The sequence below is a fragment of the Ambystoma mexicanum genome, chromosome 1q (genome assembly GCF_040938575.1).
Source record: "Ambystoma mexicanum isolate Mex_15411 chromosome 1q, UKY_AmexF1_1, whole genome shotgun sequence".
Lineage (NCBI taxonomy): Eukaryota > Metazoa > Chordata > Amphibia > Caudata > Ambystomatidae > Ambystoma > Ambystoma mexicanum.
In genome coordinates, this window is record NC_090922.1 from 942,782,124 (window position 1) to 942,800,570 (window position 18,447).

Sequence of the window (18,447 nt, forward strand, 5' to 3'; positions counted from 1 at the left end):
CATATGAAATGAAAATTATAGCAGAACGTTGTCTATGTATCTTGTCCAAAGTATGGTATGATCTTTATATTTGTTCTATAAAAAAGGCATTAAATGTGTCTTCTTACAATAGAACATGAATGGGACATGAATAAATCAGGAACTGATGGAGCACACATTGCGCCCATGCCAACTCCATTTTTTGTAGAAACAAATCCCAATAAAATGTAAAATAAAGTTGGAGAATATAAATTCTAACAGCTCTATAATATTTTTGCTTCTAGCAACTAAACGGGCTGATTCTGGGTTCAGGTAGTGGTCTACTGCTCTAATGCCTAATTTGCGCTGTATAGAAGTGTAAAGAGTTACCACATATAGTTCCAACAATCTTCTTGGCCCAATTCTATGTTTGACATTTTTAATAATGTGGTACTATTTTTTAAATAGTGTGGTTGCTGTGTGGCCAGATGATTTAGTGTCTGGTTCACAAGTTGCGATAAATATTCTGTTAACTGCCTATTCCACTTAAAATGGGGCTGAAATGTGGGAATGCATAAGCTTCCTTATGTATGTTGGGGAGGAAATATATATATGGCGTTCTTAGATGTGGCATGTAGAGACATCCACTTCATCTTTTGTTATCAATTCATTTGTAAACCTTATATCTATTTTATTCTTCCTGATTTGATTCAATTTCTGGTCATACGGGACATCATCAGAAATAGAAGGGGAGCTTAAAATGTTTGTTCCAGTTATATTTCTAGGGGAGCTGCTGTTGGCAAAGGGGGCACCTAAGGTGCAGCTCTGGAAAAGAAAGGTCAAGATGGGAGAAGATAGACAGAGGGGAGAAAGGGTGATTGTGTGAGCAGTCAAATGTTTGCTTGAAGTGCAGGCTTGTAACGTTAGCTGAAGTTGATGATCCAAGCAACCTGATTTGCCTATCGCCCATTACGGGTGCTATTAGTAATGCTCTATGTAAATCAATAGCATCCACCATGAACCTGTCATCACAATTATTCTCACTAGTTGATTTTCGTCAGGGCATCAATAGTGAAATTTAAAAAAAATGCTTATTACCCAGTGAAATTTGGCAATCATCCATCTTTTTTAATATGATACAAGGCAGGCACAGAGTTGTTATTGCTAGATAAACTGTAGAATATTTTTGAGAATGGTGACCTCCTTAATCCCCCATACAAGGTTTAGCATTGGTGATTTGATTTTCAGTGTGTCCTTTCCAGCAATGATCAAAAATATGTAATTGATGTGATTATGTCCTGTTGTTGAGTGCTGCATTTTTAAACAAAGTTATGCCAGCTCCTGTTGGACACTTTAAGACGATGACCCCACGGCAGAATCCGCCGAAAAAGCCAAAATGCCAGTTGAATGTTCGTATGTTTGTATGTTGTATGTATTTACGTTGTTAATTGAAAATAAAAAGAAATTAAACAAAAAAAAGTTATGCCAGCTCCATAGTTAAGAATCATGTTTTGTTACAAAATGTGTCACTGGACTAGAAACTCTTAAAATCCTAATCCACATATCTCGCAGGGGTCCTTGGAACCAACATTTACATTGAGAATGGAGCATGCGGCTGGGGACTTAAAATGCAATCTTGCATTTCAAGTAAATATGTGGATCTGCATAGAGACAGATATGTACTAAACAGCCCAAATTCAAGACCTCCCTAGTCTTGTTTGGTCACCAATGCAATGCCCTCCATAGGATAGATATATGGTCCCGGTCCAGGAGTCATTCACCAGTCTGACTGCCACATTCTGTACCATTTGTAGACAAAGCAGCAGCCTCTAAAAAATCCCAGAATATAGGGAGTTACAATACTCTAGGCTCGACTTGGCCCTGTCTTCTTTTTGGATGTAATGTACGATGTGTTTCAAGCGGTGAAGCTGAAAATAGGACAGCTTTTACAGATGCTTACACTTGCACAGCTACAGTCATCCCAGCATTGAGTGTTACTCCTAAATGCCTAACTCTGTTCTTCACCTGAATCTTTTCAGGGATGAAGTCAGGTAGGCAATAATGGCCAAGGGGCTTTATTACAATAGGAGCATTGCCAAATAATAAATAATATACTTTCCATTTTATTCACATCCATATGTAACCAATGGCACCATTTCTTCTCATCTGCTAAGCAACTGGATTGCTGTATAAATGAAGTTGGGCAGTCTTCCATAGCCAGATAGGTCTGGGGGTCATCTACATATGGCCACGTGCAACATCAAATGATTTTATGCAATGTGGAGGCACGCTCCATGTGGATGTGTCAAAGATGAAAATATCCCTCAAGGCAAAGCACTGAAGCCCATTTTGTAGGAATGACTCTAACCACCTGAATGCCTCCAGGTCTTCTCACACAACCTCAGGCAAATCTGACAAAAAGATCAAAAAGTAAATATTGTTGCGAGAGGTCCAAAAGCACCAATAGGTATGCCATACCAAAGTCAGCCACGGCCAAGAGGTTTCCCCAAACCTCTATCAGTGTGCAATCTGTCCCATGCCAAGTTCTAAAGCCTGTCTAGAAAGGATCCTGTATCTGAAACTGAAATTGCTTTACTGATTCCGACAACTGGCCTTTAGCAAGGAAGAATGGTAATGGGGTGATAAATGAAATGAATATTACGGTTAAGGTTATGATTCTTTAACAATAGCTTGAACACTCCAGTAGCAAGAATAAAACCCTCTTGCAGAGAATTGTGTAAAATGCCGGTCAGAAAAGGGGTACTCTGATGAATATAAAGTTATAAAATCCACCTAGGGAACAGGCCAATAATGGACACTGTAGTTTTCGTCTTTTGGAACTACAGAGTAATGGTAAATTCAATGGCAGAGGTTAAGCAAAAAAGGGGAATGGGATTGTCATTTAAAATCGAGGGTGATGCATTTGAATGGGCATCACGCCTGTCAGTCACACCAACGTCCTCCCTTAAATGCTGGATTTTGACCACAAAGGTACCTACCATGCCTTGGCTAAGCCTAACTGATGCAAGAGGAATTATCCTTAGGTTTTGGGGTTATAAGCTTAGCCTTTCATAATACTTCCTCCAGCTTCTCTCAACTTGTCTTTAATTTGGTTGGAGCTCCTGCAACTTTACATAAAATATGGGAGACTGAATACGTTTGGAGCTGACCTTTCATAAAAGGGACTGCTGCATTAGCTGTGTTGTTGACTGTATGGGCTAAATAATCCAGGCTCGCCCTGCAGCCCTCTGAATGACCTTTGCTGTTATGCATGTCCTAAAAGTATTGAATGGATTTGGATATGGAAACACAATGCATTAGGCTTCTTTTATTAAGGACCTTTGAGAAATACATTGACTAAAATATGGGAGGAAAACAAGGCCTGGACCTAACAAGGAAATGGCCAGACCACACCTGTGGCTGAATCTGCATATCATGATTTCCTTTTGTGTGCAAAATGTTGATTGGCATTATGACCACCCTGGTGTTTTGGACCATGTTTAAATGGCCACAAATGAGTACATCAAAGTCTGGGGTCATTTTGCCACTTGGAATGTCAGCCCATAGATTACAATCCCCAATGATGATGTGCTAATGGGAACCCAGATTCTTCCTCATAAGTAAATCCAGCTATGGCAGGGTGAAACCAGATTTCTGCTGTAGTGGGTGGAAGCAGAGCATCAATGATAGATTACTTTGTTCCAATGCCAACATATTGTTGATATCAAAAAGTGTTCCAAAGATCTTTAATGAATTAAGATGGGTAAAGCACTCCTTTGCTCCTCCTGGACTGATTGAAACTCAAGATTTTAAATCTCTCTGGAATCAGATCATGTAAAACCTGATCTGCAGCGTATATGTCAACAGCAGCTGTAGTTAGCATAGCAACACCTTAGGCATGTGGGGAGACTGTTCCCATATGTACTCTTCTTCTACGATACATACAGACTGAGCTGGCTAATAGGAAGCCCACAAATGTCAAACTACCACAAGCAGTAATCATGACCAAATATTTCTGGAGGTGAGGAAGGATTACATATATAATTATAGATCTGCAGTTATGAACTAATGGGATATATTCCACTGAGGGCTTCTGAGTGACCTGATAGACAGCTGGCACAATGATCAAGTTGTCTATGATGTCACTTGGAATGCTGAGGTAGAATACAAAAGTCATTGAGAGCTACACAACTATGATCTCTTTTTGTGCATGTCCTTTAGAGTGTCACCTTTTACCCCCTGCACTTTACCCCTGGAACAGCATTGTATATGGTGGAGAATGGATAAATGTTGAAAAAGTCATATCCAACTGCTCTGATATCTTGCCAAATGATTATGAATTTCATAATTAACTGTCTTGACATCACAGTAGCAGGAGAAAGCACTCAGAAAGGGACACAATTCTTAAATGCGTCCGATGGTCGCAATACACCACAATAAGATGCATCAAGTGGCATTAGCTTATGATCACCTAGCTGCTAACATTTCTAAATATTCACGAATGTGCATAAACTGACATGTCGCTGTCCTTGCCTCATCATCCCTTACAAGTGCACCTGACATGAGCACACCCAGGAAAGGGGCGTATCTTTCAGACACCCAATGCCTTGGCCCTTGACCGTTTAAGTGAACATGTGGAATGCTGGTCTGAATGTTGAATATTTATAACATCAGACCACTCATTCTAAATCACAACCAGCATAATAGTTAACTGTAAATATACCAACATATTGTTTACTATTACAAGTAAAAAATTGATTTAAATTGAATGTTTTCTGTTTTACATGTTATAGAATACACCTTATGCAGCTTTGAAATCTAGTTAACTTAAATTGAAATGAAACCATATGTTTGTGCAAAACATATGATTATGATTAGTTAGTGGTAAACAAAGCCAAAATGTCTACAACTCTGTTAGCCTGACACTTAAATCAATGCATGGAAGATTAATGGAACAGCTGTGTTTTCTTATGACAAAAGGTCTTGGTCCCAAATGTACCAAAAATACATCCAAATGCAAGTATTTTACCCTTAAAACCAAACTCCCGGTGGTGTTATTTTTCTAAAATAATCAAAAAGATTATGAATGCTATGTTTAATGAATGTCATGCATTTTGAGAAACAGATGCCTAGAGATGTAACCCTTCACCTTAGAAAGGAATATGTCTCTGATGAAGAACATGCACCTGTTCCATTAGGTCTTAGTTAATAAAGAATAGATCATTACACGATTATTGTGCCAAGTTAAATGGACTTATTATCAGCAGATGCAGGCTATTGATAACAATCCTCCCTTAAATCAGCCCTTCAGTTAATGTATAGTAACATTAGACTTTAACATGTGCAGCAGGACAAGTTTCAATTGGAACTAGATTTTCAAGTGTCGTTTTTGAAGTATTTGTGCTACTGAAAGAACATTTGGAGACATGAATTATGCTGAAAAAAAGAGAATCAAATACATATAACAAATATACATGTAATTGTGTACTCCATATATATGTAAAAATCAACTGTGCACAATGTGACAGACACATAATTTATACAGTGGATTCAGAATATTTTTATGAATCTGTATATGCTATTTTCTCCAACATAACATGTCCATGTAATGAATTATACCAAACATTAATTTTTCAGCTCAGTGTCACTCCTCGCTCCAGAGGGGGGCTAGTTTGCAGCTGATACTTTCCCTTTATGACAATTTCAATGGGCTGATGTAAGGAGCTGGTGTGTGTGTGTTTGTGTGTGTGAGTGTGAGAGAAAGAGAAGGAAGACAATTACAGAACTCATCCAATCTGAAATGTAGTGTTAAATGATGCCATAACGTTGGGGTTCACCCTAGTAAATAAGAGATGTTGCCATGAGAAAAAAAGAGGTGGATTGTTTCTCTCACTGCCTGCCGACATACACCCATTTTGGCTGAAGTAACTTATGCCATCATTTGCAGAAGGGGATGAGGACTGGACCAAGAAAGGATTACCAACTGAGCCAGAAGGGGACCATTGCAGGGAACAACTTCTGATCTCAATCCAAAGGAGCTGAGGAGGATCAGGTGTCCTGGATACCTAGTACCTTCCCAATTTCAACTTTGGACAGTATGAACCAAAGCGAGACCCTGATACATCCCAGAGGATAATCCTGTTCATGTGATGTTCATGTGATTTGATTCAACACACTGCAAATGGGAAGTGAATTACTGCCCACTTTATTTAAATATAATTCCCTTAGCTATAGCACTCTGAAAAAAGAGGTTATTTCTCTACTCAAAACTAAGTGCATTCATTCATTCCCTGAGCTCATTTTAGAAAGTGCAGAGCCTCCTGGTATGTGGGGTTTCTTGATCATATTTTAGTGACAGGGGAATTAAACAGCCATGTTTGAAAGTGCCCTGATCAATTAAATGTCATGAAGCAGAATAACTCCCAAAGGACACAAAATGGTGGAGGGAGGGAGTGTAATTCGAAAATACATTCTTGCCTTCAAGGTAGTTCATTCCCCACAAGCCTCTGTTCCTTTTTTAAAAAGAATGCAAAATCATCAGAAATGTTTCCTTTCATTTAAAGTCCATTACAATGTCTCTGTCTATATGCTTTAAATGGAAACCGTTGTGGTCCTTCCTAATACAATGACGTCATTTACATTGGATGTTATTGATTTATTTAAATACAATGATGCTGTGAGAGAAATTCTTTTGCATAGCCCAATGGAATATTTCACTAATCTTTTCATCATATCTTTTTTTATCATAATTGCCAGTTGTTTCTTTTGCATTCGTTGTGTTCCTATTTGAAAATGGCATTTGAATGTGAATGGTAATAATACACCTGAGCACATTTTCTGAAATAGCCATTCATATTTGTTTTTATACGTATGCATATTTGTGTGAACATGTAAAGGATGCTAGATGTTTTATGGTAAATTAAACTGTTAGACAAAAGTAGGCAGGATGCAGTGTATTCATATGCATTGTTGTATGAATTTGTTTGCAATGTTTTAAAGGTGTCTTCCCCACCCTTGTGTGTTATGGGAGCCACCTGAATTTTTTCTATGATTTATTATTGTAAATAAAACACAAATACTCAGATAAAAACATCTAGCTTCTTGTCGCCAATTGTGGGATTGTTACAGTGAGCGTGAGGGGGCGGTGGGGGTGGAGCGGGTGGGGAGTTAGATCAATGTCATTCCTGTGTAATGAGCAAGCCACTACAAAAGTAAACGTATATTCCTTAAAGATTTAATTACAGGCCGGTCGCTGTGATTCTGAGCAACAATATTTTTTGGGGTCATGGAACTCTCTGCTGTTTAGAGGCTGTTTGGTGCTGTTGAATGTTCTGTGACTGAGAAATGAAAACCTTTATTCAATATGTTCAGTTATTTTTTAAACACAAGAAAGAAAAGACAAACATTATATATCCTTGATCTATTTTTTATAGGGAGGAGGAGGAGAAAGCAGAAGCACACCAACATTGATGGGAAGGAGGGAGCTCATTAAAATGACTTTAATAAAATAACAATATTAGTGTTACTGCGGGTGGAAGGCAAAGACACAAGGACCATATTAGGAAAAATATCCCCCAGGCGTCAACTCCGGGAAAAGTTACTTCAATTGAAGTAATTCCAGTCCACTTAGGCACATATGACTCATCTCTCACATATTTCTTTTCATACATTTGATAATGTTTAAAAGCACGATGGCAGTAACAAGCTTTCGCTAATCACAACCTGAGAAGGGTGACAGAAAGTGTTAAAAACAAAAGAAGGTTTGCAAGGCACGTGCAGAGTGAAATTTAAGTTCAGGAAGCAGGTAGAGAGGGCAGATAATAAAAAGGAAAACGAGAGCGACAATGTTAAAAAAGAAGGAAGCGCTTTCCTCATTAGCATTTTATCTTTCTACCCAAAAACGCTTTGTTTGTGGGAGTGGGATGGGGATTGGCAAGTCCTCGGACCGCATTTGGCCCTTCATTAGGACTAGAAAACACACAAACAAACATGCACAAAGTCTGACTCCCCGCAGTCGAATCATCAAAAATGCCCTATTCATGTACTTAACAGAGCAATGGGGCAGCAAACACAAGAGAGGTTCTTTGTGGATCTTCAATTCTTTAATATGGTTTCATATGCTCGTGAAACACAGGAGGAAACTGCTGGAGCTCTGCACTTCAGAGACAGCGCTAAATTCGTGTAGTTTGGGTTCCTGGTCTGGAAGTGCAATTCCGCAAGGATCCAGATGCCGCTTGTGAGCTTCAGGACAAGTAGAGCATGTCCTGGCCTTCCACGTTCCACTTGGTGATGGTGAAGATGTTATTGGCCTGGAGCTTGTTGGCTACATTGTCTGTGTTGAAGGGACAATTTTTGATCTGGAACTGGGCTTCATTTTCATTGGGTATGTCTTTCCAGGTGACCAAGAACATCTGTCGCTCCATCTTTCTATCTTCCACGAGCAGTATGTGTAGAGGGTAAAGCATACTGAAGTAGAAAACATCAATGCTGTTCTTCACTGCCACTTGGAGATTGTTGAGAGGATCCATTTTCATGAGAGCAAGTGCCAATCCCAAACGGGTCTGATTAAACTGGATAGCAAAATCATTCATAACTTGCAGGACTTCTGTCCACATCACCACCTAAAAGACTATCAAGACCCCCTCCAAGGAGGTCTACTGCACCCAAATGCACAGATGATGCAGCCATCGGGGGAACACTGAAAGGAAGGCCATGGCCAAGAGTCAAAAAGTCACCCAAGAGGTCACTGCGGGATAGGATAACTGCCTGTTTTTCTGTGGTTTGGGATATAGGTGGAGTGGCCTCTGGGCTCCCCGCGCTTTCATTGAAGCCAGAACGAGGAGGCAGCCTTTTATGAAGGATACCACTGATGCCTTCAACAAAAGCACTGGGGGGCTTGTGGTAGAATGGGATCAGTCCTTCTAGCAAAGTGGGGTCAATGAGGTCAGTCTCTTCAGAGATGAGCAGTTTCTCTGCCAGCACCACCTCCTTGGCGGCCACTGGATCTGTGAACAGCAAGCACCAAAAGATGTAGCCAAGGTCTCTCAGATTGGGATTGTCAAAGTCCTGTGCGGCGAGGCTCAGCACCTGCTGCACCAGTTCCTTCATCTTGGTGGGCTTCTTCAAGAATAGCTTCATGATGGATGTAAGTAACTGCAAGTGAACCCGCGTGTTCTCATCATGAAAGCCATCAGCATTGTCAATCCGCTCAGCAAAGTCCCAAACAATCCAGATAATGGCTGCCTGAGCCTCCAGGTCATCCAGCGACTCCAGGTTCTCAGAAAGTGTAGCAATCACACTTTCGTACTTGTTTGGAGACTTGCGGAAAACGTCCTTGATTCCCATAATGGCTCCTTGAACCACATAGTTGACTTTGGTCGAGATGAGGTCTAGCAGTGTGCTGACACAGCGTTCTGCTGATTGCTCCACTTTGATGGCACAATGATGAATGGCCCGTACAGCTTTCTGGACAAAATCAACATCAACTTGTGTTGCATGTCCCTTGAGTTCAGCAAGAACCTGAGCAATATTGGCCTGGGTTGTAATTGGCCCGGATCATAATATCCAACTTTGCTAACTTTCCATAGATGGGGTCATTGTACTTCACAAAACAAACCTTCATCTCATGCTTCAGGATCTCAGGCCTCTTCTGCACGATAAAGTTGATGTTGCGGAGGGCCACATATTGCAGCTTGTGTTCAGCAGACAGCAGGGTCACCAGCGGTGGTGCCAGCTTCTTCAGCAGAGTGCTGTAATAGTCTAGGTCCTTGGGCAGCATTTCCATGAATTTCATCAGGACCTTCACTGCGGAGACCACCACAGCAGAATTGGCATGAGAGAGTTGTGGTGTCACACGTTCACAGATGCTCTGGGCTTCACAGTCATCTTTCGGAGTGTAGTTAGCCAGGCAGCCCAGAATAAAGATCTGTCCCCATTTTGTGGACTCGTTTAGGGCAGTCAGCAGTTCAGATCCAGCAGGTTACTGCTTGGGTGGGATTCAGCACCCGCATTCACCGCAACCATGGGATTGGAGTCAGAAATGAGGTCCTTGAGTGTGTCCAAGAAACTCTCGACTTCCACTAGCTGAGTGTTGATGTCATGTAGCTCGGGCACACAAACAGCGTCATTTTACGCACATAAGGATCATCATCTTCCAAGCATTTCTGCAACAGTTCACATAGGTACTCAGTGATTTTGTTTACTAAATGCATCCTATAGTATGCACTGCTAGAGCATAAATCAATGGAGTTGGCATCCTCCCAGTCCTTCACAAATGTGTTGACAGCCATCATGGCCATATCTGGATGACTCTTGGCATGGTTCAATAGGTACAAGTTCCCCAGTTTCTTCAATTCCAAGTTACCAGTTTGCATACAGTTCACAACATCAGGAAAGAGGGCAATGACATCTTTCTCAATGGTCATAGAGGCAATCACCATTTTGACTGCCTCGTTCTTCTTCTCTTATTTTTTGCTGTCAAGCTCATCTTTGAGCTCAAAGATCTTACCTTCCTTTGTTGTAGTGAAGTACTTGGAGTCCAACATGTCTGCTTTCACGCTCTGCTGCTCTGTGCGTACCCCCTGGGGTACGACTCATTCCTTGCGCGGAGGACAACAATTTCCAAAGACAGATCACTCACCCTCCCTGCATAGGCTGTCATCTGAACGCCAGAAGTGACATTGCAGGAGCAAAGGACTTCCAATGTCAAAAGTGGAAAAAAATATTATCATTGGGGATCTCGTCCAATTTACTAAGATCGGTTCAATTATGTTATGTCCAGACTAGGACAGTGGTGAGATATGGAGGAATAGGTGATAACACAGTCTTTTTGTAGATCTTTCGACCAATAGGGGGTAAAACAGGGTTGTCCGCTCATCTCACTCCTCCTTATACGTTTTATGATAGATTTTGATTCTGCAAGAGATAATGATGGGTGTGTTTGCTGAGACTGGCTAATAAGGAATACAGTAGCCTAGGTATGCTTATGATACTGTCATCCTGGCGCTTACTCCCACAGTTCCGAATCAAGGGCTTAACTTTGCTGTGGATTTTCTGGAAGCGCACAAATTAAAGCTAAATAGAGATGAAACCAAGATTGTGATCTTTGGAAAAAAGAAGAAATCTTCAAGCTGGGAAATAAAAGGGGATCCCATAGAAGTAGTGGACTCTTACATTTATCTGGGCCTAAAATATTCAAAGAATGGTCTCTGAAAGGAACACATCAAATACCAGGTAGATAGGACTAAGACCAGTCTTTTTGGGTTACAAAAGTTTTTTTTTTGTTTAAAAGGAGCCCACGGGCTTGACAAGTGCATAGAGGTCTTTAACTGCAAGGTGGTAACTCAGATATTGCATGGCAGTGAGATCTGGGGTCACAGTTGCTGTCAGCCTATGGTGGTAGTGCAGTTGGACTTTAGGAGCAAAATTCTGGGGCTCCCTCCGGGTTGCCCGAGCTATGCCTGAGAATAGAACTGGGGATATAAAGCATCATGTCCAGGGCACAAGATAGACATCTGGCTTACTTCACTAAACAAAAATTGTAAAACATAAAAAATCCAAATGTTTTGTTCGGATTTGCAGTAATGGAGGGTAGCCAGGCAGTATTTAATCCGGTTTGGTATAAAATAGGATGCATGTTTTGGGACCAGTTTTAGCCGAAAAAGTATTGGAAAATCCAGACCGAATCAAATCTGAAATGAAAAGCTGGTTTAGAGAGCATTGGAAGAAGATGCAAAAAAGCTGCAACCCTTGCCTTTGCTTGCAATTTATGTGGAGTTTAAGTGGAGCCTCTTGGCCACTAGCCCCATTCACAGTCTTTATTCTCTGGAGGGGAGAATATTATTAGTTGTGACCAGGCTAAATTGCTGGCCAAAAAAACGACCTGTTAAAAGGCTTGGCAAAATGTCATGTGACATGGGTTTGAATGAAAAGGTTGCACATTTTATTCTGATTTGCCCAACCTATAGAATTAATTAATATTCTCACCCACAGTTAGTTTAGACCTAATCAAATATTTAGTCCAGGCCTTAAAGGTAAGATAATTTAAAACAAATCCGGTTGTGGAATTAAGTTTTAGACCATGATTTTAAAAGTGCAATTTATGGAATTTATTGACGTTGGTTTATTTGGTTTTCAATCATGATTTAAAATTTTACTTGATTGGAAATTGTTAGATAATTGTATAAATGTGTACTGATTTAATGCATTTATTGTTAATGGAGGAATTCGAATAAACATGAAACGACTTGAGAAATTAAAAACATTTACCTGAAAAATCTAGCCAATGCCATTGTGAATGTAAAGTTTTCAGGGCCCTGTCCCAAACCTATTGGCTCAAATATGATTATATATATATATATATATATATATATATATATATATATATATATATATATATATATATATATATATATATATAATAGGGCCGCCTATATGAATTACTAATATCTTTTGACTTGTGCAATTGGTTTGGCCAAACTTTCAAATGTTTGCATGACCGTACTGTCTAAACCACTGGATGGAACTGGACCGGGTTCGAAACACAAATAGTTGCATTTTTGTGGTTTGGGGTTATTCTGTCCAGCAGTTTTTTAAATATTTGATGGAGAACGGGGTGCCTCCTTCTCCAAAATAGATAGGTAAATCTTTGGTAAATTGCTGAGAAAAAGTGGTGTTTATAAATAAAACAGCCGTCATATAGCTGAGGGTTTCGCAAAATGAAACCCAGGATAAAAGACATTTGCAGGTCAAAAACATGCAAATGCCATCGGTCTAGATGTGGAAGGGGGAGGTAAGAGGACACAAAGGAAAATGTGGGAGTTGGAGGGGGTCTAGGAACTGAGTTTGCAACACAAAGCTTTTCTGTAGCCTTGGCTATGGACATAAAAGCCGTGAATAGCCAACATTTTAAGGCAAACTGTATCACGGAAACAGCGAGTGTTTTGGGGGATGGGAGAGGGCAGGGGACGTGAGGAGGCCATCAAGGGTGAGGGGGAGCTGGTATAGCTGTGGGGGAACTTGCTGAGGGTCTAGAAGAGCAGGACAGAATTTGTTCTCACTGTGTTTCCCGATAGCCGCGGCTATAAAATGACTACAGATAGCTGAGAGTATCTGGAGGTCTGTACACGCAGCTATGGAGAACATTTTTTTTTTAAATGCATGCAGTAATCAGCACTGACACTGATTAGCTTCAAAGTGAAGAAGTGACTTTTCCCCTGAGGCCATCTTGCTCTAAGTGGTCTTGTAACTTCTGCTAATTTATTAGGTAACATGGCCTGAGGGGGCCGGTCCCTTCCTTGTGTTCCCATTGCTGTCTGAGAGCTCTTTGTCTTTTGCTGAATTGCATTATAGGGTTTGTAGTCTCCTACTGAAGATGGGAGAAATAATGCCACAATTGTACACTTTTCTGGCTAACATAGTTCTAGAAGGATTTATATATTTGAGTGACACTATGTTATGTGTACTTTTCAAGTTATCTTTATAACGCAGAGTATTGTTGAAAGGTAGATATGAGGGCGAGGAAGGGAAATGATGAGAGGGCAAGTAAGTCATGACTATTTGCTCAGGATGTGGCAAAAGAGTTGCAATCCTGAACGCTGGTGCAGATATTTCCCCTGATGGTGGCTGCTGTAAATGGCACAAGTAAAGGACACATGTGGGTGGACAGCTAAACTTCTTTTCGGAGGGCGGCCACAATCCCTTGAGGTTTTTTGAGCTTAGCAAACTTGCTAAAGTATTTGCCTAGCAGGGTTTTCCTCAGGTTGTCATGTTCCCAGTGCAGGCGCTTACCCACAAGGCTGCAAGCACTTGTCTTGTATTCAAATTTTATTCTCTAGTTATATGTTCTTTTTTTTACAGATTGAAAAGTGCAAATTATGACATAATCACTGTGCACATATTACTGTGGCCAGGCTAGTGCCTCTACCTCTGTGCATGTACTGTATCCCACCTTCTCTACATCCAACCAACCTCCCCCGCCCTGTGTACCCCAACCATCCACCATACGCCCTCCCTCTTTATTCTCCCCTATTTTACAAAATATTGACTACCCCGCTTACTCACCCTTCTTACATATTGTGTACCACCATCACATTCTCATCATGTCTTTCCCATCCATATACTTTATCCACACCCTACCAACCCTTGGCTTGCACCCTCTTGACCCCTAACCATCCACTCTAACACTACAGAATGTATTCATACTTCTGCACTGTTCTCCCATTATCTCTTATACTGTGTACATCTAAAAATACAACTTACAAGGACTGCTGAAAACACACATATATACATATGAAAATCATTTTTTTCTTCTTTTTAATTATTTTAATAGCTGCGTCTACGTAACAAGTGGTGTGATTGGGTGAACTGCATGTGCAGATAATCACAGCAATGGCTGGAGGGCGTAACTGGCTATGACAGTTCTAATCACTGCTCGGTATGGGTAGTGCTGGCAATCTGCAGGGACATGTGCAATCGTGGCTATATACAGGCCAATGGTGCACTGGGTATGTTGCCAGATGGCACGCCTTAGCTACCCTACATTTTGATCTAAACTGAGTCACAGAAACAATGAGTGTTATAGGGGGAGTGGGACGGGGAGGGGAGGTGAGAAGGTCATTAGGGGAGTAGGGGTGTCACGGTATTAGTTTTATAACGGTACGATAAACTTCTTGCCAAATGACGGTATATCATGGTTATCGCGGTATAGAAGGCGGAGTTAACTAATCTTAACAAATATTTTCTAAAAGGTCACAAATTGTCAGATTTATCATCACAAACAAAACCAGGCACACAGAGCCAGAATTGGGGTTTGCAACATACTTTCCACTGAAATGCCACCCCTTGCTTCCACCAAACACAAACACACATGTGGAGAGGAGGAGGGGGAGGGGGGCCTGCTGCAACTGGGAAAGTAAACTGATAGCTTTTCTTAAGTGGTCATTTAGGCTTTTAGCTCCCCCACTGGCTACTGGGGAAGATGAAAATGTTGTCATCTTTATAACCTGCATGCCACAGATCAATGGAGGATGATGGTAGTATAAGCTTGTGTGCATACACACACACACACACACAAGCACACACACACACACACACACACACACATGCTCACGCTCTCTTTACGTTACAGCCGTTAGTTTACTTGCGGGCCAACATGTTACCCTTTGGTATGACAGTAGGGAATACCCACAGAGATTAGTGAATTTCACAGTGTGACTTATTATATGTAAATTCAATTATAGAACTAGGGAAATCCTCCATTGTCATATGTTTAGCAAACATTATCCATTATAAATATATAAACCCCAAAGCCGCCAACCCAAAGTAAACCCTTTTCCTTCTTGGCACTGTATTTATTCTTCCTATTGCTAACATATTGATTTTGTGTCAGGCACGTGTGGTTTATGGAAGGGCATTAAAAACTGCTCCAACTGAAACTACTTTGCAGATGGCACATCCAACAGTGCAAGACCAAGACTGCGCAGAACTTGCTTACTGCAGCCTTTCCAAATCAGATTGAAAAGCACACTTAACGGTATAAACGGTATACCGGTATAAACAATGTGATGGTTATTATTGTTTAATTGAGTGGTTCACGGTATCTTTAACGGTATACCTTAATACCGTTACATCCCTATAGGGGAGTGGGGAAGCTGACAGGGATGAGTTGGGGAAACTTGGTGAGGGTTTTGGAGTGCAGGAACGATTTTGTGTCCACTGTTTTTCCATATAGCTGTGGCTACGAAACAAATAGCCTCATTGGGTGTTGCTATACCTGCAGGTATACACCATGCAGCTAGGCGTACGTAGGTACTTTAACGTATTATGTCAGTTGATTGGTTGTTGTAGTACACACGGCTATCTGAATAGCCCTGTGTATTAAGCTCTACATTTCTGTGTAATAATTACATCATGCAGTGGATGTTAGACCACACAATTTTACATGTATATCTTGAAGAGGAAAATTCAAAATCTACCCCTGCCCCCCCTCAACCTAGATGCATGAACTGGAAAGAACAGCAGGAAGAATAAGGAGCACACTCACCATTTTGCACCAGTTACCAGTGCGCCCATGAGTGACAAATATGCTGAAAGACACCCACTTCACCAACACTGCAACCTACAAGTAACACAAACTTTGCCCAGAGTGGATGAAGAGCTTCTGGGTGCTAGCAGAGACACTTTAAATGACAGTATTGATTAAAAGCGCTAAGAAGACATGATACATTAGCCTCAATGCAGCAATACCGCCATGCAGAATCTGCAAAACACAAGAAATCCTGTTTAAAGGCTTGCAGATATTCACATTTATTAACCCCATGGAAAAGCAAAAGCATTGAGCCACCTACCAGCGCTATAACTAATTAATTCATGTATTATCAAATGGCATAGTGTAAGTTATGCCCGGCCTCTGGACATTACAGCCAAATACCCTTGTCTCACTGAAGTCCAGTGGCGCTGGAATGGCACGAGACACAGGGATGCATCTTGCAAGCCCAGCTCAGCTCAAGGTCATGTAGCAAGATAACATTCTTTTTCTTTGAACGATAGTGAACTCTGGCCAACAAGCACTTTTAATTCTTCATAAAAATGAGTAATTCAGAGCACAGAAAGCCCAGAGCACGGTGTCATCATGTTTTCTATGAGGATGAAAACACAAGCTCGCAAAAGCCAGACATAATTTGCAACAATGTGTAACAAGAATGCCTGCATGTTGCATTTAAAAGCAAGTGCATTCAAAAGGCAGTGGTGATTCACACATATTTACGACGCACAACAGACAGTTACTTTTATGGGGGAAACACACATTTCGAACTGGGAGCAGATTTTGTCTCAAGCCTGGAGACCCCAGCTCTGGCCAATCACCACTTGACGGCCCAGAGGCGGAGAGCCTTGCTCAGCTAAACCGATGGGAAGGCTTTCACAATGCAAAATTTTAAAATTAGGTAATGGGGAAACAGTAAAAGTCAGCCCCTCTGACAATGTAAGCCAGTTAAAATGATTCCTGTAAGGGAACTATATGTGGCCAATCACTCAGCAGCCAATCTCAGGATGAGATAGGTTTCTGGGAGCTGTCCCAATATTTTAATGCCAGCATGAGGCTGGTGTGTTACAAAACTGGCTTGCAAGCCAATCCTTCTGAGAGAGTGTGACTGGATTTTTTCGGTGCACAAATTCCTGTGTGTGTGTTTGCTGGCCAGAAATAAAACACAGTTTGGAACATGCTGCTTGCTTGGACTGTGCTGCATTCCTTTTGGCAAAGGGGAGGTGTTTGGCCTCATCTACCCTGGTACCACCAGAAGCCCTGGGGGGTCCACTTCTTCCCAACAATCTGATTCCATTTCCTCAACTCTACCTTTGTCTCATTTGAACTTTTAAAGGACGGAAATGTCTGTTTTTGAGTTAGTGGAAAATGTATGTGAATCTGTGGCTTCAAGAGGGTGTTTATATCTGTGGGTTGACTAGCCACGGCTATAAAAAGATGGTTGAAGAAAAAAAAGTTTAATATGTGTTTTCGGTGTTTGCAATTGGTTGATGTAACTGTTGTAATTGTGTACTTGCCTGTGATAGGTTGCAGTGGAAATGTGTTGGCTATTTTAGTACTTTGCTTACGGTAGTCCTCTTTTTCTGCTATTAATTTTGGAAAGTTTAAAAGTCACCATTTTGTACACTTTTCTCATTCTGACTGCAGAACTCACACAATGCACTTGTGGAGTGTGTGGTTGGTGTGAAAGTAAGTGTCAGTACATATTTACATAATTAAAGTTTTATTTTCAATGTTGTGTGTCAGCTATATCAACCACTGCTATCAGATGGCATATATTGTCACGGTTTTCCAACTGCTCACATCAAGTGGTAGTTAAAGTACCATAAAAGTGTTTGGAAAGTACATTCTACTTAACTTTATAGAATTTGAAAAATGTTAGTGCTGCTCTTACACCTGTTCTTACACCTATGCATTGTCAGTGTTTTACTGAGATGCAATTAAATATAGCCAATCCCTGTTCGTTCACATATGCATTAGCAGAGTTTTACTCTGAGGCTATTCAAAATAGCTACCCTAAAATGTAGCACTGCTATCAGATTGCATGAAGTGCCAACATAGCTCATCCGCCCTCACCAAGTTCCACTTAACAGTATTGTAGAAATCTTTTGCAATTGCTTTATTGTAAATAAGATACACATGGGGCTCATAATTCACCTATGAACTTCCACTAAAATGCTGCTAAAGAAATACATTTTTAAAAGAACAGCATTCATATTTAACTATTTCACTTTTTCTACACAGGTTACTGAGGTTGAAGGTTTATTTGCTTGCACTTGTTCCAAACATTCACTGCACCTCCATCATGAAATACCTCTAGCTGTCTGCAATTTTGTCTTGGGACGAAAATGTAAAAATAAAATCGAAAAAGACACGACAAATAGATCTATGCACTGAAAATATAAATGTTTACAAAATAGAACATAACTAACTAAAATAATAATTTG

The 18,447-nt window shown here is 40.7% G+C and overlaps 1 pseudogene; it reads right to left on the reverse strand.

Moving 5' to 3' along the window:
- Positions 1-8,541: 8,541 nt before the first annotated feature.
- LOC138559610 (AP-1 complex subunit beta-1-like) lies at positions 8,542-10,502 on the reverse strand (annotated as a pseudogene).
- Between the last annotated feature and the right edge of the window lie 7,945 nt (positions 10,503-18,447).